The 21,220-nt window shown below is 39.6% G+C and overlaps 1 protein-coding gene across 6 annotated transcripts in view; it reads left to right on the forward strand.

The window, feature by feature from the left end:
- The window catches only part of LOC147030395 (zinc finger E-box-binding homeobox 2-like), a 276,269-nt gene that overhangs the window by 193,149 nt on the left and 61,900 nt on the right, over positions 1-21,220 (forward strand). The window contains exon 2 of one of the 6 annotated variants that reach the window (XM_085874394.1): positions 16,028-16,111. The exons of the other annotated variants lie outside the window; for them this stretch is intronic. The gene's annotated coding sequence lies outside the window, so the exon portion shown is untranslated. The remainder of the gene's footprint in view (positions 1-16,027; positions 16,112-21,220) is intronic. 6 annotated transcript variants of the gene reach the window in all.

Below are 21,220 nucleotides of genomic sequence, written 5' to 3' on the forward strand. Positions count from 1 at the left end.
CCCGACCCCATTCTTTCCAACTACCTTCCATTTTATCAAAACCGCACCTGCCTGATTCCTGCCCACCATTTCAGTCTCCTGCACAAAAATGCATGTAGTTATGCTCCTAAAGTGCAGAGCGTTTTCCCAAGGTGATGGATACATTTATTTATGAAAGAAAATTGATTGATAAAAAGTGAAGAGATTGAAACTGCTATTTGTGAGACAAAAACAAAAAAAACAAAGTTAATTTAGGAACATTAAAATAGATTTGCAGCTGAATAGTCATGACCACAATGTGACCACTTTTTAACCAATCATTGATGTTGCTTCCTTTGTGTACCAATGCCAATTCATACCACCTGATGATCATCGTTACTTTTGCTTGTGAGTGAGTGTATATATCACGACACACAATACAATACACCTGCGCTAGGTGTCACAAAGACTGAAAGCAAGCCAAGAGAGGAATCATGATAATAAAAGTTTTGATTTGCAGGTTCACCTATTCAAATTAAAATCCTTGTTCTGTAGTTGATTGTTCAAGTTTACTCATGCCATATCACATGGTTATCTTTGTCAATCTCAAGTGCACTCAACTGTTTGGTACAATACAGTACTGTACATTTAGGCTTGCATGAGCACCTCTCCCCAAGGAAAGGGCATTCAAGTTTGGTATCAAGAGACAATATAATATAATATATTATAATATAATATAACATAATATTACATAATATAATATATCATAATACAACATAATATAATATAACATAATATAACATAATATAATATCATAATATCACAACATAATATAACATAATATAACATAATATAACATAATATAATATAACATATCACAACATAATATAACATAATATAATATAACATAATATCACAACATAACATAATATATATATCATAATATCACAACATAATATAACATAATATAATATAACATAATATCACAACATAACATAATATAATATAACATAACATAACATCATATAATATAACATAATATAATATAACATAACATTAAATAACATAACATAACATAATTTAACATAATATAACATAATATAATATTACATAACATCACATCACATAATATAACATTACATAATATAACATAATATAATATAATGTAACATAACAGAACATAGCATAACATCACATAATATAAGATAACATAACATAATATAAAATAACATATAACATAATATAACATAATATAATATAACATAACATAACATCACATAATATATAACATAACATAACATCACATAATATAACATCACATAACATTACATAATATAACATAATATAACATAATATAATATAACATAACATAATATAATATAACATAACATAATATAATATAAAATAACATAACATCACATAATATAACATAATATAACATCACATAATATCACAACATAATATAATATAATATAATATAACATCACATAATATAACATCACATAATATAACATCACATAATATAACATAACATAACATTACATAATATAACATAATATAACATAATATAAGATAATATCACAACATAATATAACATCATATCACAACAAAATATCATATAATATAACATCACATAATATAACATAACATCATATAACATAACAACATAATATAATGCCTGGTGTTGGCTTAATGGTTTGGGTGGTGGGCTTTGAATCTCGCTCTGCTGTTGAATTAATACCAGGTGGGGTTAACTCGGCCTGTCATCCTTCTGAGGTCGGCAAAATGAGTGCCAGCATGCTGGTATACTGTGTTGGAGTGGCGACCCGTCAAGGATTGTGCCCAAAAACCAAGGAGACTGTTTAAGCAGCACCAATGCTCTACACAGAGTATGGGCCCAATCTCCTCTAATATTACATAATATCTTTTATAATATAACATAACATAATAGAACAAAACACGTTTCCTTAAAATGGACTTCAATGCAGGAGGAGGCTTTGAGACTCATCAAAGCCTGCGTTTCTATTGCCAACTTATGGTAGTTTGGCTTTGCTCTATCTTTTATAATTCTGAGTGTCAATGAAGGAAACATTGTTGTCGGTACCATTTTTAGTCTTTCATATGACTTGGCTAAGATTATAACCATCATTAGAAGCATCCACCTTCCAAACTCAGAGCAGTCACTCTCACCATTACACCACAGAATCAGGTTACACTACCCAAGTAACTTAATTTGCATCCACGTCTTCTTCTTTCACATGATCATGTAGACAATTCCAATTGAAGATTTAGTGATGAGAGCCATTCATTTAAAGCATCAGTGGCCCTGTGTAGTCTTGCAAAGACCCGTTGAATCACCTCTGCACATAGTCCTTTTCTAAATTGAGGATCTGTATCGACTTAGATATGCTATTCTCAGGTGTGTGTGTGTGTGTGTGTGTGTGTGTGTGTGTGTGTGTGTGTGTGTGTGTGTGTGTGTGTGTGTGTGTGTGTGTGTGTGTGTGTGTGTGTGTGTGTGTGTGTGTGTGTGTGTGTGTGTGTGTGTGTGTGTGTGTGTGTGTGTGTGTGGATGGCAAGGACAGCCACTTCTGAGAGTCTGACCCAAACATACCCTCTGTGACAGAGGATTTTGTCCTTGTGGTTACCACACACCTGAGGTATTGCAGGCAGCGACGTTGCGAAACAATGATCTTGCTGCTGATTATGTCGTGCCTTAGACTGTGCCCGTGGTTATGCTGTCCGGGCTATTTCTCCGTGCAGAATGACCTAGGGTGCGCGTGTGGTTGCGCACTCACACTGCAGATATGCTCACATCATTTGTAAGGAAAAGGTGGTTCAAGGAGTGTGTGTGTGTGTGTGTGTGTGTGTGTGTGTGTGTGTGTGTGTGTGTGTGTGTGTGTGTGTGTGTGTGTGTGTGTGTGTGTGTGTGTGTGTGTGTGTGTGTCATAGCTTATACTTACTTATACTTAGCGGCATGAGCTCTACGCTGGGTGGCTGACCATTGATTATACTCAGTGACACTCAGTTCAGAAATTTGCAAATTTGCAACTTTGCTCGGGCACTGGAACACAATGGGCTCCTTGGCTAAAAAAAAAACACACAGCATCATCAAGTGCTTGCAAATGCATAATTCCCCGAACCAAAGGCCAGTCAAATCTATGACAGATTGGTCTGCCTGTGCAGAGACCCTACCTATTCTGTCAGGAATTGAACCTTGTATTCCGAATTGAGTCAAACTTATTGTATTGCATTAAAATAAAGTATTTACTGGGATAAATGCATTTCAAGTTTTCATTCAAGGAATCTGCCAAAGAATATCGAAGGCAAACAACACTTTTGTGGATGATGTGGAAATTCTAAATCACCATTTATTTATTTGTTTTTTATGGGCAAGATATGACCTGATTAAGGATGCATTTCAATTCAGTACAAAAGTATTTCTGTAAGTACATATTTACCTGCTTGGTTTTCTTTTACTTATTTCTACACAATGGTCTTCGCTCTTGAATGCATTGTTTCACACTACGCCGCAGTCATTGGCTAATTTTTTTTTTTTTAACAGAATCCACCCTTATGATGGTGTTTGCAAATTGCACAAAAACACAGAGAGGGTGAGATGTGGTGTCGCATCATTACATGTATCCAGGTGTATGGAAACAGAAACTGATTTCACACCGTGGGTAATCGACTTCCCGGGGGCCTGATTGTCAATGGAACCCGTGGAGTTCGCCTTTCCCTCGAGGCAGTGGCTACGCTTATACATGTGTCCATCAAGATGGTCCCTTGGATCTACCTGGGGCAATCAATTATTCACCATCCATGTAGCAGGACTAATTTGGTGGTGGTGGGGGGGGGGATCAAAATAAATAGGACTGTCACAGATCACTGACATGTTGTATGCATCATAGGAAGCCACAGTCCATCACCCAAGACATGAAAAATCAGTCTATTATTGCTGCAGACTCCAATGCCTATATTGTCTTCAACTTGTTGATCTCACATTTCTAATTTGGTGTGCCCCATGACCATTCCATCCATCCATTGGGACCACACTCTGTGCAGAGCGTTGGTGCTGCCTAAGCGATCTCCTTGGCTATTGGGCACAATACTGGACGGGTCGCCACTCCGACACAGTATACCAGCATGCTAGCACTCATTTTGCCGACCTCAGAAGGATGACAGGCAGAGTCAACCCCACCTGGTATTAGTTCAACAGCCGAGCAAGATTTGAACTCAGGATCGTTGGATCCCAAGCCCACCACCCTAACCATTAAGCCAACACCAGGCATAGCAATGGATGGATGTCTTTAACTTCCATCTCCATTCAAGTACACATCTCCTAAATGTTTAATATTGTCGGGTACCCAGGTCTACTGACTCAGATATACATCAATGGCGTTCAGGTTTTTCTTGTTATTGGACTGTCAAAGTTCCTCCATGCACTCAAGCAGTGCATTGCCCAGGTCATTATATCTCTCCTAAACTGAAAGGATGCCAATAGCCGAGTCAGCATCCTGGGACATATCCTGTTTTGGTCTACGTGAATGATCTCTTTGCTTCAATGGAAAATCCTCTGTTACACTTTACAGATAACTGCACCTTGTGCCAGACAGTTCAGCATCCCTGTGACAGACAGGCTGTACCTGCATCGATGTCGTCAGGACTAGAACGAAATGGTAAACCACCTTGAACAGAACATTCACTGCTGACATGTCATACATTCTCACTCTGTCCTTTCACAAAGATTAGCAGAAACATCCCGCAACTGGGGACCACAGTCTTAGAGAGTAGAAGAGGAGATTGATAATGGTAGTAAGGCAGGGGTCTTTCAGAGTATAATTAAGGAATTGAATGGTCTCCCTGTGAAGGTTGTAGCAGCATAATTAATAGATAGATCTAAAATCAAAATGGATAGGAACTTAGAAGCATTATGGATACAGTGATACAATGGACATTGGCATGACTGATAGGTAGCTTAGGTGTGGATGGGTGATGGTTACCTGTGCCATGATTATGATTTCCATGAAAGTGTCTCATCAAAAAGTGAATGTGCTGTCAGTATTTGTTCATTCTTCACCCTACAAGAGTCTTCCTCCACCTAACCCCAATGTTTTTTTCTATTTCATATATTTAGTAGCTAAAGTACCCGGCTTTGCCCGGGGAAATTCAATGCAATATGTATTGAAATATTTCCTGGATAACAAATTGGGGAATGTTGGCCTTTAGGTTTTCTATGAATTACCAATCTTGGGCATTGCAAAATGCACTTTGACTTGTATTGAAATGCTTCACATTGTAAGGATGCCCAACATGCTACCCTGTAGCCTGCTTGTCTTGTACATTGATCCTCAACCCGAGCCGATGTCTGCTTTATGGTCTCAGCTGACCTGGAGGCTGCTTGTCTCGCATGTTGATCCTCAATCCAAGCCTGTCTGCTGTGTAGTCTCAGCTAACCTGGAGGCTGCTTGTCTTGCACATTGATCCTCAAACCGAGCCTACGCCTGCTTTATGGTCTCAGCTGACCTGGAGGCTGCTTGTCTTGCATGTTGATCCTCAATCCGAGCCTGTCTGCTGTGTAGTCTCAGCTAACCTGGAGGCTGCTTGTCTTTCACATTGATCCTCAACCCGAGCCTACGTCTGCTTTATGGTCTCAGCTGAGCTGGAGGCTGCTTGTCTTGCATGTTTATCCTCAAGTCGAGCCTGTCTGCTTTGTAGTCTCAGCTGACCTGGAGGCTGTTTGTCTTTCACGTTGATCTTCAACCTGAACCGGTATCTGTTCTGTAGTCTCAAGTGACCTGAAGACTGCCATTCTCTTTGCACCTGATTTGTTTTTTGCCCACCAGGGGGCTCTTTTGGTAGAATGTGGCAGTATTTATAATGCAAGGAAGGAAGGTTATGATATTTCTTCACAGAAGTGTTCCACTGAGAGTTCCTGAAGTGCTCCGGCGGGCATCTTACTGTGCCAATCTCCGTGAAATGGGAGATTAAAGTTTAAAAAGCAACAGATGTATCATACCGAGATGTGGAGGATTAATAGGAGAGAAACGTACCAACGGAATACACAGGTTCCATTATTTGCTTGCATACATACTATGACCTGAACATGTTATGATCTACACAATACATATTACTTGATGTAAGTGTGTAAGCAATGCAGCAGTGTGAAAGCAACATACTCACTTGAGGCCTGCACAAGGAAGTGTGATAAAAAAAAAACCTATGTAAAGCATTCTTTTTAATACCAGATGCACATGTAAGCACTATAATCATTAAATTTGTGTTGACAACAAATCACTACAATCTCAACATACGATCTTCACCATACATATTACTCCGTTGCTTCCGGGGAAAAAAATGCCAGGGAGTGGATAAGCACAAGCCCCGATCAAGACCTGAAGGCTAATTGTCTGGTTTTTATCTGGGGTAAAAGAAATTTCATCCAAACATAGCCCTCAACCTTCCTCTTGATGAAAGAGAAGCCCATGCAAAGTTTGGTTGCACTAGTTCTTGCAGGGTCCGAAATCATAAATGAATAAACACACAAACAAGCAGTCATAGACTGGTACTTACGAAATCGTCAACTTGACCGCTGACCTTGTCGAATAAAAGCATGAATCAGTCAGAAGCCCAAGGGGAGCTTGAATTCTGAATTCATTGTGGTCTACAATTTTACACTGTGGTTTGCAGATAATGAGTCCCAGACAAAAACTAGATTTCTTATAAAAATTCCATTTTTTTTGTTTTTATTTTTTTTTAAAAGTGTTTCAGTACCAGCAGGATTTCGACAACCGAGTGTTAAGCATACTTAGCCATTACCAAAAATGAAAACAGAATTGCGATCTGAGTTAAAACGAACTCGTAATGTCGACCGAAGCAAAAATCTCCATTTCTCCACAGGAATTCACGCAATTATTTAATATTATTTTATCAAAGTCACAAAACCGTAATATTCGGCCATCCACCAACAATCTTTACAAAATCCGACGGCTTAGCGAGTTAGGCATGCGACGATAACCTTTATTGGGATGAAAAATGACTTTTAAACACCATCTTTATCGAAAACACACCGCGGCCTACAACCAGGCAAGGCGTTCTGCGCCATGGGCGCCAACACTGAAACCCCCAAAACAACCATAACTCGACGAATTAACACACAAATTCCACCAAACTTACCTCGTTCTTCCAAACTCACGCTCCGTCTAATAAAAGCTGTCTCTGGAGAAGGTAGCGACGCAAACCAGATGTCTCTACGATGATTCTGTACCAAACCATCAAAAATCGAGTGTTTGACCTCACTGTGACCTTGACCTTTGACCGATTTTGACCAAATTCTAATCAGCGCTTGCCATCACCCTCCTGAATCACGTGGTGCAATTTGACATTGGTATCTTCTTCCGTTCTCAAGTTATCGTGCCTACAAACAAACAAACAAACACACACGCAAACAAACACACAAACACACAAACAGATGATGGAAGTCGTCAATATACTTACGAAATCTTTGGATTTCGTAAGTAACAAACTTTCTTCTTTATATATTAGACTAGTGAGGCATGCTTGCAGACTGCAAAGCAAATACCCTACTTGCATACTTAATACATATAAGCTGTATATATTTTATAATGTGGATTGTGAGAGAACTTCATGCATGTGATGAAGTTGATTGTGCTTGCATTCAACAAGCAGCTATATAACTTAAGCAAACTAGAAGGGCATTCAGTAGAGAACATACCTCCACCACGTAATGCCTGATCCACGATAACATATTGGGCCCAATACATTTTTGAAATATCATGCTGTACTATATCATTTTTGGCCCTATCTCTCAATGGTGAAGAATTACTTTAAAAATTAAATAATGGTCGTATCCAGATCCAGCTCCAGCCTGGTGTTGGCGCAGTGGTAAGGGCAGCGGCTTGGGATCCAAAAGGTCGTAAGTTCAAGCCCCGTTGGGCCAATGAATTAATACACCAGGGGGTTGACTCAGCCTGTCATCCTTCCGAGGTCGGCGAAATGAGCACCAGTGTACTGGGCCGGTGTATACCCCGGTTAAAATAGGTGTACCATATCCCTGTGTTGTAAGAGGCGACCAGGGTTGCGTCAGGAAGGGCATCCGGCGTAAAGCATGTGCCAAATCACTTTGCGGATCATACGGATGATCCGCTGTGGCGACCCCTCACAAGAGCAGCCGAAAGAAGAAGAAGAAGAAGATCCAGATCCGGTTCCGGATCTTCACCAAAATTGAATCAATTTTTCCTTGTCCCACACCCAACATGTCGACCAAGTTTCATCCGAATCTGCCAACAATTTTTGAGATATTGTGCTATATATCGTTTTTGGCCTGATCTCTCAACGGTGAAGAATCACTTAAAAATTCTAGTAGTCGGATCCGGATCCGGATCCGGATCTTCACCAACATATAAGCAGTTTGTCCTTGTCACACACTTAACCCGTCCACAACTTTTTGAGATATCCTGCATGCAAACAGACAAACATACAGAAAGGGGTGAAAACATAACCTCCTTCACCTTCGGTGGCGGAAGTAATCAAGAATTAATGATTGGAATGGGCTCTTATTTAAAAGTTTACAGTGATAATAATAATAAAAATTGATGTAAATAAGGCAACAGTTTGCTTTGCTTTTCATCTGCTTGGTGACAGCGTTTGAATTTGACATTCTAGGTTTGCAGTCATGACATGATCGTGATGATATAATCACAGCGTTTGTCCAAGTCAGAGAATTTCCACAATCACATTCGTACAACTCTGACTGTTTACAAACAATGGTGATGCTTCTTGGTTATGATTGGTGGGCGAAACACAATGTGTACATGTGGCAGATGGCACTTGAGGGTTCCAAATATGATCTGGCTCACCAATTACAACTAAATGTGCATCATTAGCCAATATATATATATATATATATATATATATATATATATATATATATATATATATATATATATATATGTGTATATACAAACACACAACACATCTCATTTAATATAATTTTAAGCAAATGGAAAAGTTAATGTATAATGTGAAACTCCTGAATACAGTAATTGGTGAAATGAATCAAGTCAAATGTTCATGGAGGTGGAGTCATGGTTTGGAGATTCCTTGACTGGCATGTGTTTGGAACCTTTGTTATAAAGCACAGCCAAGTTATATCCAAGATTTATCTGGGTATTATCATTGACCTGGTGCAACCTTTCATCCATCCATCCTTTGGGACCATACTCTGTGCAGAGCGTTGGTGCTGCCTAAGCAGTCTCCTTGGCTATTGGGCACAATCCTGGATGGGTCGCCACTCCAACACAGTATACCAGCAAGCTGGCACTCATTTTGCCGACCTCAGAAGGATGACGGGCAGAGTCAACGCCACCTGGTATTAATTCATCATCCGAGCAAGTTTTGAACTCAGGATCCTTGGATCCCAAGCCCACCACCCTAACCATTAAGCCAACACCAAGCATAACCTTTCATGCTGGTTGTTTATCTATGAATAGATGTTGCAGGAAAGAGATGGAGTTCCCAAACGGCCTAATCTCAGACCATTGGTTCAGATTTCAGACTCAGTTACTCTGCCCTGGACATGCTGCTTTTACTCTCCCAACAATGGATGGATGGCCTCAATCTCAGACAAGAGATCAGGGCCATCTCTCTTAAGATATCTCAAGCATTCAATCCGGTCTAGTGCCCTGCCCGGTTGTCCATGCTCACTGCCATTTACTTCCTTAACAATCCTCTTGAAGAAGTGCAGTTACTCAAACTTTTGGGACTCATTTTCAGCCATGATCTTTCCTGGGCAAACCACATATCCAAGTTGGCCTCCATCACCAGTTGCTGACTGGGCATCCTCCGTCATGCAAAGTCTTTCTTTGGTAAACCTGAACTTTTACTGAGCCACAAGGCCTTCATCTGCAGCTTGAAGGATTACTGATCAGTATTCTGGGCAGGTGGACCAACCTTACACCTTGCTCAGCTTCATGCTGTGGAAACTAATGCCTTCAACATCATTGAAATCTCCTGAAATGAGCCTAACTCTCTGGGAATATCATTTTCACATCGCAGACAGGTTGGTGTTCTCTCTGTCTTTTGCCATCCTGTTTCTGTCTTGCACCCTCTGCCCTTTCCATGCTCTGCCCTCCCTCCTCCCTTCCCAGGTTTCTACAGGGTGTACACACGGTCTGCTAGTTACCTCCTTCTGGTGAAACTCTCAAAATGTTGACTCACTACTCACCTCCACTCATTTGTTCTTCTTTCCTCCACCTGTGGAAGCAACCTCCTCAGTCTCTCATCCTTCCCTCCATGGCTTCAAGACAGCTGTTCACCACCATTTCAGATCATCCACAATCCAAAAACATGATATTTTCAACCCCCCCATTGACCCTCCTCCGCCTCTTTCCATATTTACAGCTTTTTCTTCCACTTCTGTGATTGAGAGTTTGCAGTTGTATCCATCTTTTTTCACCCCTGTTCCCTCCTCTTGCTCTCATTATTCCCCACATCCCTTATGTCTACAAGTCCACCTCTATTTTATCCCTCAACCCTGTTGTTGGTGTGTTCCACCCCATCCCCTCTCTTTCTACTGTCCTTTTATCTGTTACGTTCTGATCCTTTCTGTGTTCTATCCCCCCCCATGAACCTTGACGCTGGAAATGAAAAAGGCGATTGCTATCATTCATGATCAAGTACATGACTGGTTCTCGTAATATCATATGGACTTCACTCCATATGTCTGGCCTGGGTTTTGATGATATCGCGTTTTTCATGTCTTCTTGTCACGAGGGGTTCAAGTCTACACATGCCACAGGGCATTGTGTTGGAGTTTTTGGATTTCATTCTGATAAAGTATCTTTGGGATGTCATCGTCGTATCTGAGACCATTCACAGCACAGTTGATCTCAGCCTTCTTTTGTGAAAGAGTATGAAATATCACCTGATATCATTTGCCATCTTGAAGATTCAAAGACTCACTTCATTGCCATTCTGTAATATTATTATGGTGACTATGCAATGAAATGAAACAATATGGAGAGATGCATGAAAACAACACAACAGCATGCTCCATTAGTAAGGCTATCATGTCATTTATCTAATATATAAAGCTCATTTTAACCACTGATTCACTAAGCTTGGTGTTAGCTTAGTGGTTATGGTGGCTGGCTTTGGATCTTAGGGTTCTGAGTTCGAGTCCTCTTGGCTGCTGAATTAACACCAGGTGGGGTTGACTCAGCCTGTCATCCTTCTGAGGTCGGTGAAATGAGTACCACTGTACTGGTATAGGAGCACAGCATCAGTGGCTCAGTTGTGCCCCGACATAATGATGCCCTAAGCTGCCATAAGGAATAAGAAGAACTGACTGACTGACTGATATTAAAGTTCAGTACCTTTTAGGTGACCGAGAAAGCTGAAATTTTTGCATGCGAATGGATACCGAAACTGATACAGTGGGAAAAATCACAGAATCTTTGGAAAGCATCTGCAAATGAAAATATAAATAAATGAAAAATCAAATGCAGGTGAGGGACCCGAGACAACGGGGAAGCATGGTAATTCGGTGTGCTGACGGACATCGAAGCTGATACACCAGAAAAAAAAATCACAGAACCGTCACAAAGCATCTGTAAATGAAAATATAAATAAATGAAAATATAAATAAATGAAAAAAAAATGAAAATTAATACGTGATTGAAAACCCGAGGCCGAGGAGCTCGATGCCTATTTTATTGATTTTTTTTTTGACATTTTCTAAGTTCGTGACCTTGTGACCTTGATCTTGGGATGAAAATGAAAAAATTGAGCTCCGTGGGGCTATGCAGGTGCCATTGGGCTAACCAAATACCGAAACCTCTGCCAGATTCGACAAACCCCCTCGGAGAAGATGTAACTTGAAACCGGCTACCCCCTAAAAACACATATTATTTGGGCGTGGCTCCGCCCATAATGGGCGCACCACACCTATTGTAAGGAAAACACAACTAGATCATGATATAAACCTCCCACCCAAATTTTATCAGGATCGGATCAAAACCCACGGAGCTATGCTCGGGATAGACAGACAGCCACACACCCATTACGAATATAGTGGTCACTTACTGACTCGTGAACCAATAGTGGTCACTTGCTTGTGAATCAACACTTACTGACTGGTGAACCAATAGTGGTCACTTGCTCGTGAACCAAAAAATCAAATGCAGGTGAGTGACTCGAGACAATGGCGAAACACGGTTAGTTATTCCTTACAATGAGTAAGCGTACCCTGCAAGTAGATTATAAAATGCCACAACTGTTGGTCAACAAATGGAGTAACCCCCTTAAAATACCACTTAACCAATCCCCAATTTTGCTTGTCTTGAGCTCAACGATCCTCCCTTTCTACTGGAATGCTCTACCACCTTCTGATAAACAAAATCCGTCTTAGTTCAACATTTCTTCACTTTCTTGTCATTAGGCTGTGGCTGCTGGTCCTATCACAATTTGCCATTTCAAGAATATATATTTGAATCATTGCTTTTAATTCCTTATGAGACATTGAATACTAGAAGTTCCAACTTCATTGTGAAATCCTTGACTATTTCAACTGCTTCTTCATCATTAAGTCTTCGCATTACAAAACTGTCATCATAATCACTCAACACAGAACCTTCGGCAATGCAGTTATATCTTTTCTGTAAAACTAGGTGATGAAACTGAACCCAGTATTCCAGATCTCACCCAAGCAGACCTCTATGAGGGTCATCCCAAAATGTCTATCACACCGCATGGAACTTTCAAAGTGAAAGATTCACAAGATCGCATCTCATTGGTTACTGATTTGACTCGTAAATATCAAGTTTCTCCCAATATTTGTTTAGTTTGAGCAATTTAAATAATGGCACCTCTTGTGGAAATGTATTACTTTCCGACATACAGTGGTGGAACAGAAGTCGATTTGCAAGATAAGCAGGAACACCTTGATAGCATATATATAATATATGATTACTCTCTACCTGATGCTTGAATTTATATATTCATGCTCACTTCAAATCGATGCTGTCCATAAACAAGTCTTACGGCTGTTACGTTCACAGATATATCAGGAATAGATTCCAGGAAGTTAAACTTCTTTATCATTTTGAACAGAAGAATAGCTCAGCGATAGCACTCTTTCCACCAAGTTATCTATGTTCGGTTTGGATTTTGATTTGGTTATAATAAATGTGTTGTGCCTTTTTGTGTTGCTTGTAATGATACTAACCTGGAGGAGCTCGTACATATGATTACATGAAATGCAGACATTCAGAGAAATTGGTGTATATTTTAACAGAATTGCAAGGACAATGGATGACGATGAATGAAAAGTATATGGGATCTCAACTTGGGATCCCAGCAACGATCACGTGGCAATATTTGCTCAGACGTGACTGGAAATAGGCCTACCCGAATGGTGCATCACATCATTGGCTGAAGGCATGGCTGTGCCTCTGATGCAATGGGTTAGGGCAGGAAGTTGGAATTTGGCCAGGGTGCAGGTGATAGCTCGTCTACTCTTCATGAAGGACACTGGGATTTTTAACATCGACCAACTAATGCCAGCAGACAGTATGCCCAGTTTGACATCCATCCGAGGGACAGCACAAACATTGATGAATCACCATACCCGTGAAACACCGGGATGACAGTTTATAGCTGGGTTGAGATTCGAACCCAGGCTGCACAGTTTATATGTGAATGTGCATATCTCTCAGCCATCCTGCTAGCCTATCAACATCATCATCATTATCATCATCATCATCATCATCATCATCATCGTGCACCATGCTTCATATAGAGCATCGGTGCTCTCACAGCAGTTTCAGGACAAGGGGTCACCACTGATGTTGCCACTCTGATGCAGAAAGAGGATGGTTATTTCATTTGCTGGATTGTATATCTATGGTAAATATGTCACATTGTTTTTTTCAAATGATAATACCATAAAGAGCACAACAAATACTTCTTGATTTTTTTTCGACGTTTTTTTTATGGTATTTGATAAGACCGGTGGCTGCTCTCATTGACTGTAAATATTGTATGACCAGCGGGTTTTAGCTTGTCAGTTTCAAATACATTTGATGTCCGAAAGGCAAAAACTCTTAGGTGCACACTTTGACATTTTCATACCTTTGCATTTTATATATGCTGTCTTGTGAAAATGAGTTTGTACATGAACAAAATTGCATGACGTCATGATGGTTACAGCACCCGTTCCGAATCTTGGAGGTTGGCGGTTCCATTCTGACCCTGGCTGAGTCTTTACAAAGACATTAACAATGGTGCGTGCTGCTTCCATGTCCCACGGGTTGGCATCCAAAAGGGAGTCGGGGGAGGGGATAGATATCCCTTATTTGCCCAACTGACTGCGTAGAGGAAAGCGACATCTCAAAATGGCGTCATTGGAATCCCACTGATCTCAACACTAAGTGGATGGGAAGCTCGACACTGATTGGTCAAACGATTGTGAAGCAGAGTGGTGGCCATGTTGTCACCCCAGAAGGTGATGTTAAAATAAACAAGAGCGAGAATTACTTTGAAATACATGTCCCCGACCGATGTGATATTTTATTCGTCCAAAAAGGGCATAACTCTGTGACAAATTGACAAAACGCTCTGAAACTCGAACTTTTTCTGTAATTTATCATAACAAAAACATGTACCAAGTTTCAGTCGAGTATTTGAAGGGTATGGGAAAAAGTCTGAAAACTTTGTTATTACAACTTGAATTTTAAATGGATTGAACTGAGATTTTTTTTTGTCACTGAGCTACACAAAATACCCCATAATGACAAAGTGAATTTTTTTTTTGAAATTCTTACAAATTAATTAATAACAAAGAGCTGAAATGTCTCGCGTCAATAGGTATTCATCACCTTTGCTATGACACTCCAAATTGAGTTCAGGTGCATCCAATTTCCATTGATCATCCTTGAGATGTCTGTACATCTTGATCGGAGTCCACCTGTTGCCAATTCAATTGATTGGACATGATTTAGAAACAAACACACCTTTCTATATAAGGAAGAATGGGAGAAAATCCCAAAATCCAGATGTGCAAAGCTGATACAACTATACCCAAGGAGACTCGAAGCTGTAATCGCTGCCAAAGGTGCTTCGATGAAGTATTGACTTAGGGGGTTGAATGCTTATGTAAATTATATATTTCTGTATTTAATTTTCAATCAATTTGTAAAAAAAAAAAGATTAAAAACATATTTGAACTTTGACATTATGGGGTATTTGTGTAGATCGGTGACAAAAAAAACCTCAAATTAATCTGTTTTAAATTCAGGTTGTAATACATCAAAATGTGAAAAACGTCAAGGGGTGTGAATACTTTCTGTAGGCACCGTACGTCGATGAAACATTTAAAATCAAGATCACCAAATGCAAAATCGTTATAAATTTGACATTAAAAAAAAGTTTAAATATAGTTTTTGGATCAGTCAAAAAATATGAATTTTCTTGATTAGTTCATTAGACATACCTACTGGTATAGGAATACATATTTGAATATGCATCGTTTGATTTTGTGCTAAATTTACAGAATTAGAATGTCTCTCATTTTCAAAACATTTCCACATGTTTGTTGCAGGAAGTGCATTCAAGAATGCCAACAGATGTGCTCATGTCGAGTAGCATATGCTACTTTACTATCCGTTATTACTATGTTAGTATGAATTTTACATGAATATAATGTTCAAATTTACAAAGCATGCAATTGAATATTTTGGCGACAGGAAATAAGATAATTTTCCAAAAATGTTTGGGCTTACTGTCTAAAAGATAATATCCACCATTCTACATAAACGTGTGCAGAATTGGGAAACCTAATTACCCCGAGTTTTCGCATTTTCGGCTGAACAATTTTATTTTGAGGAAAGGTGAGGAAAGATTTCCTAAGCCATTAAATTTATTTAGATGACAATTAGTTATTCAATTGACATGTTTAACAGCAATCATGATAAAAATTTGATAATCCTCTTGATGCGGATGTGTGTGTGTGTGCGTGCGTGCGTGCGTGCGTGCGTGTGTGTGAATTGTTGAGGGTGGGGAGACATCTTCCAATTTTCGTCTGCACAAGTGGTGGAGTACAAGTGGTTTAACCCTTGACCCCTGCCGGAGACAAAAGGTATTGAGGGTGGGAAATGACGACAGACATGGCATAGTTCAAGTGATTCAATGACACCATATTTCACGGGTATTAATATTTCATTAAACATGTGCCATCTTTACACACTGATAGATTTTGATTAGCATGAAAGTTACAAGTATTGCATTAGCAAAGTATGTATCCATTTACTTTTCTGTTTGTGTTTTTAAAATAATATACTGTTGCCTCAAATTTATTGTTTTTACATTTATTGATAATAATAAATAGAAAATAACGAAATTGTTCAGATTAATTATTTTGGCAACTTTAATTTTATTTGAAATATACTTGCAATGTTAAAGGAGATTGTGACTGACAGATGAGCAAGAGAGGAAGAGAGAAAGAGAGAATGAGGATGAAACAGGGAAAGACAGTAAGTGAGAAGAGTGAGAGGAGAGTGCTCGGAGTGACGGATGGTTTTCTATACATTGTTTGTGCACGCGACATTCAGTACGAACGATACGTGTGCTCGCTTCTCTTGGCTGCCTCAAGATGGCTGTGTTGACTTCAGCATTCAACCGTGACAGCCAATCCAGTTTGTATAGAGACCAGTGGTCGGCACCTTGAGTGTTCTGGGAAATTACGTCATGTCCCCCAAATTCAAGGGCTGTTCGAAGTCACGTCACGGTGTTGTCCAATGTCTCTGTCTGCATTTGTGCAACAACTCCTCCATGAGCCTTAGACCATGTAATTAAAAAACAACAATATCTGTTTTAAGTTCGAAATCTCATGTTCAGTTATTTTACCACAAGCAAAAAAAATTGAAGAATGTGTGCAAATGTGCATCGATGAGGTTTTCATTTAAGGCTACTCCTTGTCTTTCTCTTCTACGCTGTTCCTCTCTTCTCTTTACTTAAACAACTATAACACAATTATGGTTTGTTTGTTTCATTCAAGCTCAGATCACTTAATTGGGTTTTTGAATACAGACCGATGAGTGTAAGCAATTGTAGTTGAAATTGTTTGCTTTATTGATACAGTATCTGTATTACTTAAACAATTTTATTATTTGTGCTGTGTGAGTGTACTTTATTATACTTTATTAGGATCTGGAAGGGATAATCGTTTGAGCCGTTGGGTGTTGTAATCACAGCCTCAACACATCGTGATATTGTCTGCACGAACATATGAAAGGTTTTTCCAAAGATCTTCACCCATTAATTCATGAACACTTCGCACAAATGGTTGAGAGAAGCATAAGCAAAAGATCCCCATGGCAAATGTATTGCTCAAGTTGATTGTATCATCGATATTTAATTCAAATGCGATCCCTGAATTGTGGTGTTCGTGGAAGAGGTCTGTAGCCTATGCCATTCTTTCCATACCATTTACACACGCAGATGATGGAAGGGCGTTTTATTGCATTGAAAATCTAGTTCACCTAATTTTAAGGCACCAATTGTCCACATCTTCTCATGGGGTTCACCGGAGCAGAGTTTTCGGTCCTGGTCTTTCACTAACCGGCGTACAAAGCCTGCCGCTCCATTGAAGGGCAGGAATTTGGAATGCGACCAACAGTGTCGGCCGATAACTTCAATTTTGTATTCATAATACCAATGTGATTTAAACATGATATGATGTTGTAATGCTTCGGACAGACCTATCACAGACCCAATTTATGACATCACAATCAACAGCCTGGGCAGTTATAACAACCCAAGAAGAATTTAGTAGTGTTCTCCATTTTGGAAAAAAATTTTTTATCACTGCGAACAATAATAATGAAACGATTTACGAAACAACTGGAGATACTTCCAGTGACCATTGGTCTAATTGTTTTTCCAATTACACTAATTATATTAGTATTATAGAATATTCTATTATTATAGCAGCGGTTGAAAAATAGAGGGGAAAAACATTTGTGTTTCATGTTATGGCTATCTCGTTCAAAGTAACAGGTGGATCTCTCCAGGTAGATCTCCCCAAGAAGAACTTTCTTTCTGTCCGATTCCTCATTACCTCTGCCACTGAAGGTCTGCCTGCCTGTCTGTCTGTTTGTTTGTTTGTTTGTTTATCTATGAGCAAGATACCTCAAAAATTTGTGGACGGATTCGGACGTAAATTATCCGATTTTGGTGAAGATCAGGATCCAGATCCGGATCCGATAATTGTTTCAAGTGATTCTTCACCATTGAGATATGCGGCTAAAACGATATACAGTAGAACACGATATCTAAAAACGTAATGGACGGTTTCGGACCAAACTTGGTAGATAGGTTGGGTGTGTGACAAGGATAGAATTATTCGATTTTGGTGGAGATCTGGATCTGGATCCGGATACGAGGATTTATTGATTTTTAAGTGATTCTTCACAATTGAGAGAAAGGGCCAAAAATGATATATAGCACGATATTTCAAAAGGTTTTGGACGAGTTATGACAAAACTTGGTGGATTAGTTGGTTAGGTGACAAAAAGAAGCTGATTAGATTTTGGTTAAGGTCCAGATCCAGATCCAGCCAACAGTGGGATGCAAAACGTAGTGTTCATCCTGGCAGAGGTGTGCGCTCTACCGAGTGCCGTTCTCGTTTTATTTTGTAACATTGCTCCTCTCATGCCTTTATGATTCTGCAGCGATCAGATATTATACATCACATGATCAACCAGATTTGTATCGCAATGGCAAATCAGAGAGCAAGGAGAGATCCTCATATCGTGGCTGGGCACTGTGATTGACTGATTGACATTTTGAATGTATCGCTCACTCTTGTCTGTTTTAATTGTTCATTTGCAATGCTTTACGCTTTCAAAGTTTTTTGACGGCGTGACAATTTTGGTGTTTTTTTCTCGAAATTAATTCTGTTTTATTTATTGTTTTGTTGTTTTTTTTTTCTCCAAACACTGCTGTTTGTTTTCCTGCTTTATTTGGCCAACATGTCATTTATTTTCATTGTCACAGAATATTGCCAGAAGGCCTTGACAGCATGCCATTTTCTCTTGGCATTCTGTTTTCTTAATTTGCTTGCTTGCATCTTGAAAACCATTTCGCAAATTATTTTCTTCGTGCATAAAGAGATGTATGGTAGGGTGCTATAGAGTAGCTGTGGAGTAGCTGTAATGTAGGGGCAAGATGCCTCTTTCAGGAAATGTAGGACAAGATGCCCCTATGGGGAAAGATATGGCAAGATGCTCCCCCCCCCTCCCCCTTTGGTTCAATATACTGAACATTTTGCATTTGAAATTGCCCACTTCCCTATCAGTGAGAGAGCCCTCTGGTGCAGATGATCAGCATACTGAGAGATTTTGTGCCTGGAAATGTATTAGATTCAATACCCTAATATCAGTGACATCACAGCTGGAACCGAATGACACTAAGGCGGGAAAGGTGATCGACCATCCGATGTATTTCAAGTGAAAAACCATGTTAAAGCTCCATAGCATTAAAATTTGCAGATCGCACAATTATTTTCAAATTATCTGGAGCATACACTTCGATAAACTTGGTAAAAAAATAATTAAGTACAACAATAGGAGTTCGCTTAAATAACATTGAACTATGAATTGAAAAATATCCATAACTCAGCATTTCCTGGATTGTTGGTGGATATTTTACAATCAGAGAAGATTGCTTCAGTGTGAATCTTGTATAAAAATAACGATCGGATTCAAGTGAAGGAAGGTACCCCATTTGGCTTTATGGTATAAGACAATGAAAACAATGTGGTACAACATCCCTCATCCTTCAAGTAGGCAGGCAGCAGCCTCTTCCCTCTCTGCAGACCTCGACAGAAACACAAGCTGGTCAAACACTTGGAATATGTCTTTCAATCCTGACAAATCTCTCCAAGAGGAACATCTGGCAAACCCTCTTATCTGCTTTCTTAACAATCCTCTTGATGAAGTTAATTCATTGAAAATATTGGGTCTCACTATCAGCCATGATCTTTCATGGACAAATCACATTTCAAAGTTGGCCTCCAATGCCAGCTTCTGACTGGGCATCCTCCATTGTACAGTCTTTCCTTGGCACATCTGAACTTTTATCCACCAACAAAACCTTCATCCTCACGTTGATGGAGTACTGCTCTCCCCTCTGAGCTGGCTCCTCTGCCTCACACATTGCTCAGCTTGACACTGTGGAAACCAAAGCATGAAAAAAATCATTGGAATATCCTACGATTAAACTGATTCTCTGGGTCTATGACGTTCACATCACAGACAGGTCAGTGGTCTCTCTATCTTCTTCTGCCTCCTTTCTGATATTGCACCCTCTGTCCTTTCCATGCTCTGCCCACCCCCACCCCCTCCCCAGATTTCTGAAGGGAGCACTCAGCTTGCCTGCAACCCTCTTCCAGTCAAACTCCCAAAATCCAGACTCGCTGCTCACTTCCACTCATTCATTTGTCCCTCCCTCCTTATTAAAGAGACTGAGGAATGAGATTAAAGAGATTGGGGATTTTGGTTCACCATGGAACCAACATCCTCAGTCTCTTCAATCTCATTTTTCCCTCCAAAGTTTCATGACAGCTGTAAACCATCATCTCAGATCATCCTCCTTCCACACCCATGATCTTCTCTACCTCCATTAACCCTACCCAACCCACCTCTTTCCAAGTTTCCAGTTTTTCATTCCACATTTGTGATTGTGATTTTGCGGCTGTATCCATCTTGTTCACTCCCTTGTGTTCTCCCCTGTCCCTCATTCTCCCCCCACATTCATGATTTCTCCAAGTCTCCCTCTATTTTGTCCATTATCCCTGCTGTTGGTGTGTTTCCCCTTCTCTTTCTATTGTTCTTTTTGTTCTGTTACATCCTACTCTCTTCGAGCTCCTCCACGAGCCCTGACCCTGTATAAAAAAAAAACAGAGAAATCTATCAGCTTGTATGTATGTTAACTGTTTTTGCATTTATATCCTCTCCAGAATTAATTGTTAATGTTCTTACAGCAATCTACTTTTCTTTGCTCTTCGTCTTGATTTTGACATGAGAAGTATTCAGCTCAGTTTTCTGAAAGACTAAAGTTGTTTGTTGAGAATAACTGATCCTGAAAGACTAATTAAGAGAGAAAGTTATTTTTGAGAATTTTCAGCGTTTTTTAGCATTCGCGCACATGCTTGCACACACACACACACACACACACACACACACAC

Source organism: Eptatretus burgeri, chromosome 3 (assembly GCF_056783735.1).
Source record: "Eptatretus burgeri isolate ZD-2024b chromosome 3, Ebu_testis_v1, whole genome shotgun sequence".
In the NCBI taxonomy this organism is placed as follows: domain Eukaryota; kingdom Metazoa; phylum Chordata; class Myxini; order Myxiniformes; family Myxinidae; genus Eptatretus; species Eptatretus burgeri.